Raw genomic sequence first — 13,332 nt, 5'->3', positions numbered from 1 at the left:
TTATTTAGAGTTCCAAATACATGTATCCGTATAGGAGAAAACAGATTGATACCTACAAATTAAAACTGTTACTGCCAACGAACGGTTTAACTTAGAAGAACGAAATTTGGTGAGCCAAGTGGGATTGGGTACTAATCATTACCTGAAAATGTCATCAAGATTCGGTGAAAAAATGTTTTCTGAGATTTCAGGAAACTCGTTTTTTGGAAGCTTGGCAACCCCTTTCCATGTAAGTGATTTACGCCAGTCTCTGCTTAGGGCTACATCAATAGGAAACAAACCATAGAGATAGAATCTGGAACTACTCTATTGTGTCAAGTTTCAAAGAGCTAGCACAAACCGTGTTTGCTTAGAGTCCCAACTACCTGTATCCATATAGGTGAAAACAGAGTAACCTAAAAATTAAAACTGTTCCTGCAAATGAGCGGTTTAACCTAGAAGAACGAAAGTTGGTGAGCCAAGTCGGATTGGGGTACTGATCATTACCTGAAAGTGTCAACAAGATTGGGTGAAAAAATGTGTGCTGTGATTTCAGTAAACTCGTAGTGTTTTGGAAGCTTGGCAACCACTTTCTATGAAAGTGATTTGCGCCACTCTCTGCTTAGGGCTACATCAATAGGAAACAAACCATAGAGATAGAACTTTGAACTAATTTATTGTGTCAAGTTTCAAAGAGCTAGCACAAAACGTGTTTGATTTGGAGTTCCAACTACATGTATCGATATAGGAGAAAATAGAGTTAAACCTAAAAATTAAAAACGTTACTGTAAATGAACAGAATAACATAGGAGAACGAAATTTGGTGAGGCTAGTGGGAATGGGGTACTGATCATTATCTGAAAGAGTCATCAAGATTGGGTGAAACAATATATCTTGAGATTTCAGGAAACTCGTAGTTTTTTGGAAGCTTGGCAACCCCTTTCCATGACAGTGATTTGAGCCAGTCTCTTCTTAGTGCTATATCAATATAATACAAACCATAGAGATAGAACTTGGAACTGCTTTATTGTGTCAAGTTTCAAAGAGCTAGCCCAAACCGTGTTTGATTTAGTGTTCCAACTACATGTATCCATATAGGAGAAAACAGAGTAACCTAAAAATTAAAACTGTTACTGCAAATGAGCGGTTTAACCTAGAAGAACAAAATTTTGTGAGCCAAGTGGGATTGGGGTACTTATCATTACATGAAAGTGTCATCAAGATTGGGTGAAACAATATGTGCTGACATTTCATCAAACTCGTAGTTTTTTGGAAGCTTGGCAACCCCTTTCCATTAAAGTGATTTGCGCCAGTCTCTGCTTAGGGCTACATCAATAGGATAGAAACCATAGAGATAGAACTTGGAACTGCTTTATTGTGTGAAGTTTCAAAGAGCTACCACACCATTTTTGATTTCGAGTTCCAACTACATGTATCCATATAGGAGAAAACAGAGTGAAACCTAAAAATTAAACCTCTTACTGCAAATGAGCGGTTTAACCTAGAACTACAAAATTTTGTGAGCCAAGTGGGATTGGGGTACTGATCATTACCTGAAAGTGGCATCAAGGTTAGGTGAAAAAATGTTTGCTGAGATTTCAGGAAACTCGTAGTTTTTTGGAAGCTTGGCAACCCCTTTCAATGAAAGTGATTTCCGCCAGTCTCTGCTTAGGGCTACATCAATAGGAAACAAACCATAGCATTAGAACTTGGAACTACTCTATTGTGTCAAGTTTCAAAGAGCTAGCGCAAACCGTGTTTGATTTAGAGTTCCAACTACATGTATCCATATAGGAGAAAACAGAGTGAAACCTAAAAATTAAAACCGTTAATGTAAACGAACGGTTTAACCTTGAAGAACGAAATTTGGTGAGCCAAGTAGGATTGGGGTGTTGAATATTACCTGAAAGTGTCATCAAGATTGGGTGAAAAAATGTGTGCTGAAATTTCAGGAAACTCTTAGTTTTTTGGAAGCTTGGCAACACATTTCCATGAAAGTGATTTTCACCAGTCTCTGCTTAAGGCTACATCAATAGGAAACACACCATAGAGATAGAACTTGGAACTACTTTATTGTGTCAAGTTTCAAAGAGCTAGCACAAACCGTGTTTGATTTAGAGTTCCAACTACATGTATCCATATAGGAGAAAATAGAGTGAAACCTAAAAATTAAAAACGTTACTGTAAACGAACGGATTAACTTAGGAGAAAGAAATTTGGTGAGGCAAGTGGGAATGGGGTACTGATCATTATCTGAAAGTGTCTTCAAGATTGGGTGAAACAATATGTGCTGAGATTTTAGGAAACTCGTAGTTTTTTGGAAGCTTGGCAACCCCTTTCCATGAAAGTGATTTGCGCCAGTCTCTGCTTTTGGCTACATCAATAGGAAACAAACCATAGAGATAGAACTTGGAACTGCTTTATTGTGTCAAGTTTCAAAGAGCTAGCACAAACCGTTTTTGATTTAGAGTTCCAACTACATGTATCCATATCGGAGAAAACAGAGTAACCTAAAAATTAAAACTGTTACTGCAAATGAGCTGTTTAACCTAGAAGAAAAAATTTTTTTGAGCCAAGTGGGATTGGGGTACTGATCATTACCTGAAAGTGTCATCAAGATTGGGTGAAAAAATGTGTGCTGACATTTCATGAAACTCATAGTATTTTGAAGCTTGGCAACCCTTTCCATGAAAGTGATTTGCACCAGTCTCTGCTTAGGGCTACATCAATAGGAAACAAACCATAGAGATAGAACTTGGAACTAGTTTATTTTGTCAAGTTTCAAAGAGCTACCACAAAACGTGTTTGATATAGAGTTCCAACTACATGTATCCATATAGGAGAAAACAGAGTGAAACCTAAAAATTAAAATTGGTACTGCACAAGAACGGTTGAATGTAAAAGAATGAAATTTGGTGAGCTAAGTGGGATTGGCATTCTCATCATTACCTGAAAGTGTCATCAAGATTGGCTGAAAAAATGTGTGGTGAGATTTCAGGAAACTCGTAGGTTTTTGGAAGCTTGGCAACGCCTTTCCATGAAAGTGATTTGAGCCCCTCTCTGCTTAGGGCTACATAAATAGGAAACAAACCATAGTGATAGAACTTGGATCCACTTTATAGTGCAAGGTTTCAAAGAGCTAGCACAAACAGTGTTTGATTTAGAGTTCCAACTACATGTATCCATATAGGAGAAAACAGAGTGAAACCTAAAAATTAAAACTCTTACTGCCAATGAACGGATTAACATAGAAGAACGAAATTTTGTGAGCAAAGTGGGATTGTGGTACTCATCATTACCTGAAAGTGTCATCAAGATTGGGTGAAAAAATTTGTGCTGAGATTTCAGGAAACTCGTAGTATTTTGGAAGCTTGGCATCCCCTTTCCATGAAAGTCATTTGCGCCAGTCTCTGATTAGGGCTACATCAGTAGGAAAGAAACCATAGAGGTAGAACTTGGAACTTCTTTATTGTGTCAAGTTTCAAAGAGCTAGCACAAACCGTGTTCGATTTAGAGTTCCAACTACATGTATCCATATGGGATAAAAAAGAGTGAAACCTAAAAATTAAAACTTTTACTGCCAATGAAAGGTTTAACCTAAAGAACGAAATTTGGTGACCCAAGTGGATTTGGGGTATGGATCATTACATGAAAGTGTCATCAAGATAGGGTGAAAAAATGTGTGCTGAGATTTCAGGAAACTCGTAGTTTTTTGGAAAATGGCAACCCCTTTCCATGAAAGTGATTTGCGCCAGTCTCTGCTTAGGGCTACAACAATAGGAAACAAACCATAGAGATAGAACTTGGAACAACTTTATTGTGTCAAGTTTCAAAGAGCTAACACAATCCGTGTTTGATTTAGAGTTCCAAATACATGTATCCATATAGGAGTAAACAGAGTGAAACCTAAAATTTAAACTGTTACTGCCAACGAACGTTTTATACTAGAAGAATGAAATTTCTTGAGCCAAGTGGGATTGGGGAACTGATCATTACCTGAAAGTGTCATCAAGATTGGGTGAAAAAATGTGTGCTGAGATTTCAGGAAATTCGTAGTTTTTTGGAAGCTTGGCAACCCCTTTCCCTGAAAGTGATTTCCTCCCGTCTCTGCTTAGGGCTACATCAATAGGAAACAAACCATAGAGATAGAACTTGGAACTACTTTATTGTGTCAAGTTTCAAAGAGCTAGCACAAACCGAGTTTGATTTAGAGTTCCAACTACATGTATCCATATAAGAGAAAATAGAGTGAAACATAAAAATTAAAACTGTTACTGCAAACGAACGGTTTAACCTAGAAGAATGAATTTTGGTGAGCCAAGTGGGATTGGGGTACTGATCGTTACCTGAAAGTGTCATCAAGATTACGTGAAAAAATGTGTGCTGAGATTTCAGGAAACTGTAGTTTCTGGGATGCTTGGCAACCCCTTTCAATGAAAGCGATTTGCGCCAACTCTGCTTAGGGCTACATTAATAGGAAACAAACCATAGAGATAGAACTTGGAAATACTTTGTTGTGTCAAGTTTCAAAGAGCTATCACAAACCGTGTTTGATTTAGAGTTCCAACTACAAGTATCCATATAGGAGAAAACAGAGTGAAACTAAAAATTAAAACTGTTACTGAAAAGGAACGATTTATCCTAGAAGAATGAAATTTGGTGAGCCAAGTGGGATTGGGGAACTTATCATTACCTGAAAGTGTCATCAAGATTGGGTGAAAAAAGGTGTCCTGAGATTTCAGGAAACTTGTAGTTTTTTGGAAGCTCGGCAACCACTTTCCATGAAAGTGAATTGCGCCAGTCTCTGCTTATGGCTACATCTATAGTAAAAAAACCACAGAGATAGAACTTTGAACTACTTTATTGTGTCAAGTTTCAAAGAGCTAGCACAACGCATGTTTGATTTAGAGTTCCAACTACATGTATCCATATAGGAGAAAACAGAGTGAAACCTAAAAATTAAAACTGTTACTGCCAAAGAATGGTTTAAATTAGAAGAACGAAATTTCGTGAGCCAAGAAGGATTGGGGTACTGATCATTACCTGAAAGTGTCATCAAGATTTTGTGAAAAAAATGTGATCTGAGATTTCAGGAAACTCGTAGTTGTTTGAAAGCTTTGCAACCCCTTTCAATTAAAGAGATTTGCGCCAGTCAATGCTTTGGGCTACATCAATACGAAACAAACCATAGAAATAGAACTTGGAACTACTTTTTTGTGTCAAGTTTCAAAGAGCTAGCACAAACCGGATTTGATTTAGAGTTCCAACTACATGTATCCATATAGGAGAAAACAGAGCAAAAACGAAAAATTAAAACTGTTACTGCCAACGAACGGTTTAACCTAGAAGAATGAAATTTGGTGAGCCAAGTGGGATTGGGTTACTGATCATTACCTGAAAGTGTCAGCAAGATTGGTTGAAAAAATGTGTGCTGAGATTTCAGGAAACTCGTAGTATTTGGATGCTTGGCAACCCCTTTCCATGAAAGTGATTTGCGCCAGTCTCTGCTTAGTGCTACATATATAGAAAACAAACCATAGATATAGAACTTGGAACTACTTTATTGTGTCAAGTTTCAAAGAGCTACCACAAACCGTGTTTGAATTAGAGTTCCAACTACATGTATTCATATAGGAGAAAACAGAGTGAAACCTAAATATAAAACTGTTACTGCCAACAAACGGTTTAACCTAGAAGAAGTAAACTTGGTGAGCCAAGTGGGATAGGCGAACTGAACATTACCTGAATGTGTCACCATGATTGGGTGAAAAATGTGTGCTGAGATTTCAGGAAACTCGTGGTTTTTTGGAAGCTTGGCAACCCCTTTCCATGAAAGTGATTTGCGCCCGTCTCTGCTTAGGGCTACATCAATAAGAAACAAACCATAGAGATAGAACTTGGAACTACTTTATTGTGTCAAGTTTCAAAGAGCTAGCACAAACAGTGTTTGATTTTGAGTTCCAAATACATGTATCCATAGAGGAGAAAACAGAATGAAACCTAAAATTTTAAACTGTTACTGCCAACGAACGGTTTAACCTAGAAAAACGAAATTTGGTGAGCCAAGTGGGATTGGCGTACTGATCATTACCTGAAAGTGTCATCAAGATTGGGTGTAAAAATGTGTGCTGAGATTTCAAGAAACTCGTAGTTTTTTGGAACCTTGGCAACCCCTTTCCAATAAAGTGATTTGCGCCAGTCTCTGTTTAGGGCTACATCAATAAGAAACAAACCATAGAGATAGAACTTTAAAAAATACTTTCTTTGGTCAAGTTTCAAACAGCTACCACAAACCGTGTTTGATTTAGAGTTCCAACTACATGTATCCATATAGGAGAAAACAGAGTGAAACCTAAAAATTTAAACTGTTACTGCCAACGAACGGTTTAACCTAGAAGAACTAAATTTGGTGATCCAAGTGGGATTGCGGTACTGATCATTACCTGATAGTGTCATCAAGATTGGTTGAAAAATTGTGTGCTGAGATTTCAGGAAACTCGTAGTTTTTTGGAAGCTTGGCAACCCCTTTCCATGAAAGTGATTCGCCGCACTCTGTGCTTAGAGCTACATCATAGGAAACAAACCATAGAAATAGAACATGGAACTACTTGATTGTGTCAAGTTTCAAAGAGCTAGCACAAACCGTGTTTGATTTAGAGTTCCAACTACATGAATCTATATAGGAGAAAACAGAGTGAAACCTAAAAATTAAACCTGTTACTGCCAACGAATGGTTTAACCTAGAAGAACGAAATTTGTTGAGCCAAGTGGGATTGGGGTTCTGATTATTACCTGAAAGTGTCACCGAGATTGGGTGAAAAAATGTGTGCTGAGATTTCAGGAAACTTGTAGTTTTTTGGAAGCTTGGCAACCCCTTTCCATGAAAGTGATTTGTGAAAGTCTCTGCTTAGGCCTATATCAATGGGAAACAAACCATAGAGATAGAACTTGGAACTACTTCATTGTGTCAAGTTTCAAAGAACTAGCGCAAACCGTGTTTGATTTAGAGTTCCAACTACATGTATCCAAATTGGAGAAAACAGAGTGAAACCTAAAAATTAAAACTGTTACTGCCAACGAACGGTTTAACCTAGAAGAACGAAATTTGGTGAGCCAAGTGGGATTGGTGTACTTATCATTACCTGGAAATGTCATCAAGATTGAGTGAAAAAAATGTGCTGAGATTTCAGGAAGCTCGTAGTTTTTTGGAAGCTTGGCAAGCCTTTGCATGAAAGAGATTTGCGCCAGTCTCTGCTTAGGGCTACATCAATAGGAAACAAACCATAGAGATAGAACTTCAAAATACTTTGTTTGGTCAAGTTTCAAACAGCTACCACAAACCGTGTTTGATTTAGAGTTCCAACTACATGTATCCATATAGGAGAAAACAGAGTGAAACCTAAAAATTTAAACTGTTACTGCCAACGAACGGTTCAACCTTGAAGAACGAAATTTGGTGAGCCAAGTGGGATTGGGATACTGATCATTACCTGAAAGTGTCATCAAGTTTGGGTGAATAAATGTGTGTTGAGATTTCAGGAAACTCGTAGTTTTTTGGAAGCTTGGAAACCCCTTTCCATGAAAGTGATTTTCGCCAATCTCAGCTTAGGGCTACATCAATAGGAAACAAACAATAGAGATAGAACTTCAAACTATTTTCTTTGCTCAAGTTTCAAACAGCTACCACAAACCGTGTTTGATTTAGAGTTCCAACTACATGTATACATATAGGAGAAAACAGAGTGAAACCTAAAAATTAAAACTGTTACTTCCAATGAACGGTTTAACCTAGCAGAACGAAATTTGGTGAGCCAAGAGGGATTGGGGTACTGATCATTACCTGAAAGTGTTATCAAGATTGGGTGAAACAATGTGTGCTGAGATTTCAGTAAACTCGTAGTTTTTTGGAAGCTTGGCAAGCCTTTGCATGAAAGAGATTTGCGCCAGTCTCTGCTTATGGCTACATCAATAGGAAACAAACCATAGAGATAGAACATGGAACTACTTTATTGTGTCAAGTTTCAAAGAGCTAGGACAAACCGTGTTTGATTTAGAGTTCCAAATACATGTATCCATATAGGAGAAAACAGAGTGAAACCTAAAAATTAAAACTGTTACTGCCAACGAACGTTTTAACCTAGAAGAACGAAATTTGGTGAGCCAAGTGGGATTGGCGTACTGATCATTACCTGAAAGTGTCATCAAGATTGGGTGAAACAATGTTTGCTGAGATTTCAGGAAACTCGTAGTTTTTTGGAAGCTTGGCAACCCCTTTCCAAGAAAGTGATTTGCGCCAGTCTCTGCTTAGGGGTACATCAATAGGAAACAAACTATAGAGATAGAACTTGGAACTACTTCATTGTGTCAAGTTCCAAAGAGCTAGCACAAACCGTGTTTGATTTAGAGTTCCAACTACATGTATCCATAGAGCAGAAAACAGAATGAAACCTAAAATTTTAAACTGTTACTGCCAACGCACGGTTTAACCTAGAAGAACGGAATTTGGTGAGCCAAGTGGGATTGGGGTACTGATCATTACCTGAAAGTGTTATCAAGATTGGGTGTAAAAAATTTTGCTGAGATTTCAGGAAACTCGTAGTTTTTTGGAAGCTTGGCAACCCCTTTCCATGAATGTGATTTGCGCCAGTCTCTGCTTAGGGCTACATCAATACGAAACAAACCATAGAGATAGAACTTGGAACTACTTTATTGTGTCAAGTTTCAAAGAGCTAGCAGAAACCGTGTTTGATTTAGAGTTCCAACTACATGTATCCATATGGAAGAAAATAGAGTGAAACCTAAAAATTAAAACTGTTACTGCCAACGAACGGTTCTACCTAGAAGAACGAAATTTGGTAAGCCAGGTGGGATTGGGATATTGATCATTACCTGAAACTGTCATCAAATTTAGGTGAATAAATGTGTGTTTAGATTTCAGGAAACTCGTAGTTTTTTGGAAGCTTGGCAACCCCTTTCCATGAAAGTGGTTTGCGCCAGTCTCTGCTTAGGGCTACATCAATAGGAAACAAACCATAGAGATAGAACTTGGAACTACTTTATTGTGTCAAGTTTCAAAGAGCTAGCACAAACCGTGTTTGATTTAGAGTTCCAAATACATGTATCCATATAGGAGAAAACAGAGTGAAACCTAAAAATTAAAACTGTTACTGCCAACGAATGGTTCAACCTGGAAGAACGAAATTTGGTGAGCCAAGTGGGATTGAGACACTGATCATTACCTGAAAGTGTCATCAAGTTTGTGTGAATAAATGTGTGTTGAGATTTCAGGAAACTCGTAGTTTTTTGGAAGCTTGGAAACCCCTTTCCATGAAAGTGATTTGCGCCAATCTCTGCTTAGGGCTACATCAATAGGAAACAAACCATAGAGATAGAACTTCAAAATACTTTCTTTGGTCAAGTTTCAAACAGCTACCACAAACCGTGTTTGATTTAGAGTTCCAACTACATGTATACATATAGGAGAAAACAGAGTGAAACCTAAAAATTAAAACTGTTACTGCCAATGAACGGTTTAAACTCAAAGAACGAAATTTGGTGAGCCAAGAGGGATTGGGGTACTGATCATTACCTGAAAGTGTCATCAAAATTGGGTGAAAAAATGTGTGCTGAGACTTCAGGAAAATCGTAGTTTTTTGGAAGCTTGGCAACCCTTTGCATGAAAGAGATTTGCGCCAGTCTCTGCTTAGGGCTACACCAATAGGAAACAAACCATAGAGATCGAACTTGGAACTACTTCATTGTGTCAAGTTTCAAAGAGCTAGCACAAACCGTGTTTGATTTAGAGTTCCAACTACATGTATCCATATAGGAGAAAACAGAGTGAAACCTAAAAATTAAAACTGTTACTGCCAACGAACGGTTTAACCTAGAAGAACGAAATTTGGTGAGCCAAGTGGGATTGGTGTACTGATCATTACCTGAAAGTGTCATCAAGAAGGGGTGAAACAATGTGTGCTGAGATTTCAGGAAACTCGTAGTTTTTTGGAAGCTTGGCAACCCCTTTCCATGAAAGTGATTTGCGCCAGTCTGTGCTTAGGGCTACATCAATAGGAAACAAACCATAGATATAGAACTTGGAAATACTTCATTGTGTCAAGTTTCAAAGAGCTAGCAAAAACCGTTTTTGATTTAGAGTTCCAACTACATGTATCCAAATAGGAGAAAACAGAATGAAACCTCAAAATTAAAACTGTTACTGCCAATGAATGGATTATCCTAGAAGAACGAAATTTGGTTAGCCAAGTGGGATTGGGGTACTGATCATTTCCTGAAAGTGTCATCAAGATTGAGTGAAAAGAATGTGCTGATATTTCAGGAAACTCATAGTTTTTTGGAAGCTTGGCAACCCCTTTCCATGAAAGTGATTTGTGCCAGTCTCTGCTTAGGGCTACATCAATAGGAAACAAACCATAGAGATAGAACTTGGAACTACTTTATTGTGTCAAGTTTCAAAGAGCTAGCACAAACCGTGTTTGATTTAGATTTCCAACTACATGTATCCATAGAGGAGAAAAAAGAGTGAAACCTAAAAATTAAAACTGTTACTGCCAACGAACAGTTTAACCTAGAAGAACGAAATTTGGTGAGCCAAGTGGGATTGGGGTACTGATCATTACCTGAAAGTGTCATCAAGATTGGTTGAAACAATGTGTGCTGAGATTTCAGGAAACTCGTAGTTTTTTGGAAGCTTCTAAACCCCTTTCCATTAAAGTGATTTGCGCCAGTCTCTGCTTAGGGCTACATCAATAGGAAACAAACCATAGAGATAGAACTTGGAACTACTTTATTGTGTCAAGTTTCAAAGAGCTAGCACAAACCGTGTTTGATTTAGATTTCCAACTACATGTATCCATAGAGGAGAAAAAAGAGTGAAACCTAAAAATTAAAACTGTTACTGCCAACGAACAGTTTAACCTAGAAGAACGAAATTTGGTTAGCCAAGTGGGATTGGGGTACTGATCATTTCCTGAAAGTGTCATCAAGATTGAGTGAAAAGAATGTGCTGATATTTCAGGAAACTCATAGTTTTTTGGAAGCTTGGCAACCCCTTTCCATGAAAGTGATTTGTGCCAGTCTCTGCTTAGGGCTACATCAATAGGAAACAAACCATAGAGATAGAACTTGGAACTACTTTATTGTGTCAAGTTTCAAAGAGCTAGCACAAACCGTGTTTGATTTAGATTTCCAACTACATGTATCCATAGAGGAGAAAAAAGAGTGAAACCTAAAAATTAAAACTGTTACTGCCAACGAACAGTTTAACCTAGAAGAACGAAATTTGGTGAGCCAAGTGGGATTGGGGTACTGATCATTACCTGAAAGTGTCATCAAGATTGGTTGAAACAATGTGTGCTGAGATTTCAGGAAACTCGTAGTTTTTTGGAAGCTTCTAAACCCCTTTCCATTAAAGTGATTTGCGCCAGTCTCTGCTTAGGGCTACATCAATAGGAAACAAACCATAGAGATAGAACTTGGAGCTACTTTATTGTGTCAAGTTTCAAAGAGCTAGCACAAACCGTGTTTGATTTAGTGTTCCAACTACATGTATCCATATAGGAGAAAACAGAGTGAAACCTAAAAATTAAAACTGTTACTGCCAAAGAACGGTTTAAACTAGAAGAATGAAATTTGGTGAGCCAAGTGGGATTGGGGTCTTGATCATTACCTGAAAGTGTCATCATGATTGGGTGAAAAAATGTGTGCTGATATTTCAGGAAACTCATAGTTTTTTGGAAGCTTGGCAACCCGTTTACATGAAAGTGATTTACGCCAGTCTCTGCTTAGGGCTACATCAATAGGAAACAAACCATAGAGATAGAACTTGGAACTACTTTATTGTGTCAAGTTTCAAAGAGCTAGCAAAAACCGTGTTTGATTTAGAGTTCCAAATACATGTATCCATATGGAAGAAAATAGAGTGAAAGCTAAAAATTAAAACTGTTACTGCCAACGAACGGTTTAACCTAGAAGCACGAAATTTGGTGACCCAAGTGGGATTGGGGTACTTATCATTACTTGAAAGTGTCATCAAGAATGGGTGAAAAAATGTGTGCTGAGGTTTCAGGAAAATCGTAGTTTTTTGGAAGCTTGGCAACCCCTTTCCATGAAAGTGATTTGCGCCAGTCTCTGCTTAGGGGTACATCAATAGGAAACAAACCATAGAGATAGAACTTGGAACTACTTCATTGTGTCAAGTTCCAAATAGATAGCACAAACCGTGTTTGATTTAGAGTTCCAACTACATGTACCATATAGGAGAAAACAGAGTGAAACCTAAAATTTTAAACTGTTACTGCCAACGAACGGTTTAACCTAGAAAAACGAAATTTGGTGAGCCAAGTGGGATTGGGGTACTGATCATTACCTGAAAGTGTCATCAAGATTGGGTGTAAAAATGTTTGCTGAGATTTCAGGAAACTCGTAGTTTTTTGGAAGCTTGGCAACCCCTTTCCATGAAAGTGATTTGCGCCAGTCTGTGCTTAGGGCTACATCAATAGGAAAGAAACCATAGATACAGAACATGGAAATACTTCATTGTGTCAAGTTTCAAAGAGCTAGCAAAAACCGTTTTTGATTTAGAGTTCCAACTACATGTATCCAAATAGGAGAAAACAGAATGAAACCTCAAAATTAAAACTGTTACTGCCAATGAATGGATTATCCTAGAAGAACAAAATTTGGTTAGCCAAGTGGGATTGGGGTGCTGATCATTTCCTGAAAGTGTCATCAAGATTGAGTTAAAAGAATGTGCTGATATTTCAGGAAACTTGTAGTTTTTTGGAAGCTTGGCAACCCCTTTCCATGAAAGTGGTTTGCGCCAGTCTCTGCTTAGGGCTACATCAATAGGAAACAAACCATAGAGATAGAACTTGGAACTACTTTATTGTGTCAAGTTTCAAAGAGCTAGCACAAACCGTGTTTGATTTAGATTTCCAACTACATGTATCCATATAGGAGAAAACAGAGTGAAACCTAAAAATTAAAACTGTTACTGCCAACGAACGGTTTAACCTAGAAGAACGAAATTTGGTGAGCCAAGTGGGATTGGGGTACTGATCATTACCTGAAAGTGTCATCAAGATTGGGTGAAACAATGTGTGCTGAGATTTCAGGAAACTCGTAGTTTTTTGGAAGCTTCTAAACCCCTTTCCATTAAAGTGATTTGCGCCAGTCTCTGCTTAGGGCTACATCAATAGGAAACAAACCATAGAGATAGAACTTGGAACTACTTTATTGTGTCAAGTTTCAAAGAGCTAGCACAAACTGTGTTTGATTTAGTGTTCCAACTACATGTATCCATATAGGAGAAAACAGAGTGAAACCTAAAAATTA

The sequence above is a fragment of the Spermophilus citellus genome, assembly GCF_964194105.1.
Source record: "Spermophilus citellus genome assembly, chromosome: X".
In the NCBI taxonomy this organism is placed as follows: domain Eukaryota; kingdom Metazoa; phylum Chordata; class Mammalia; order Rodentia; family Sciuridae; genus Spermophilus; species Spermophilus citellus.
This window is presented reverse-complemented; position numbering follows the sequence as displayed.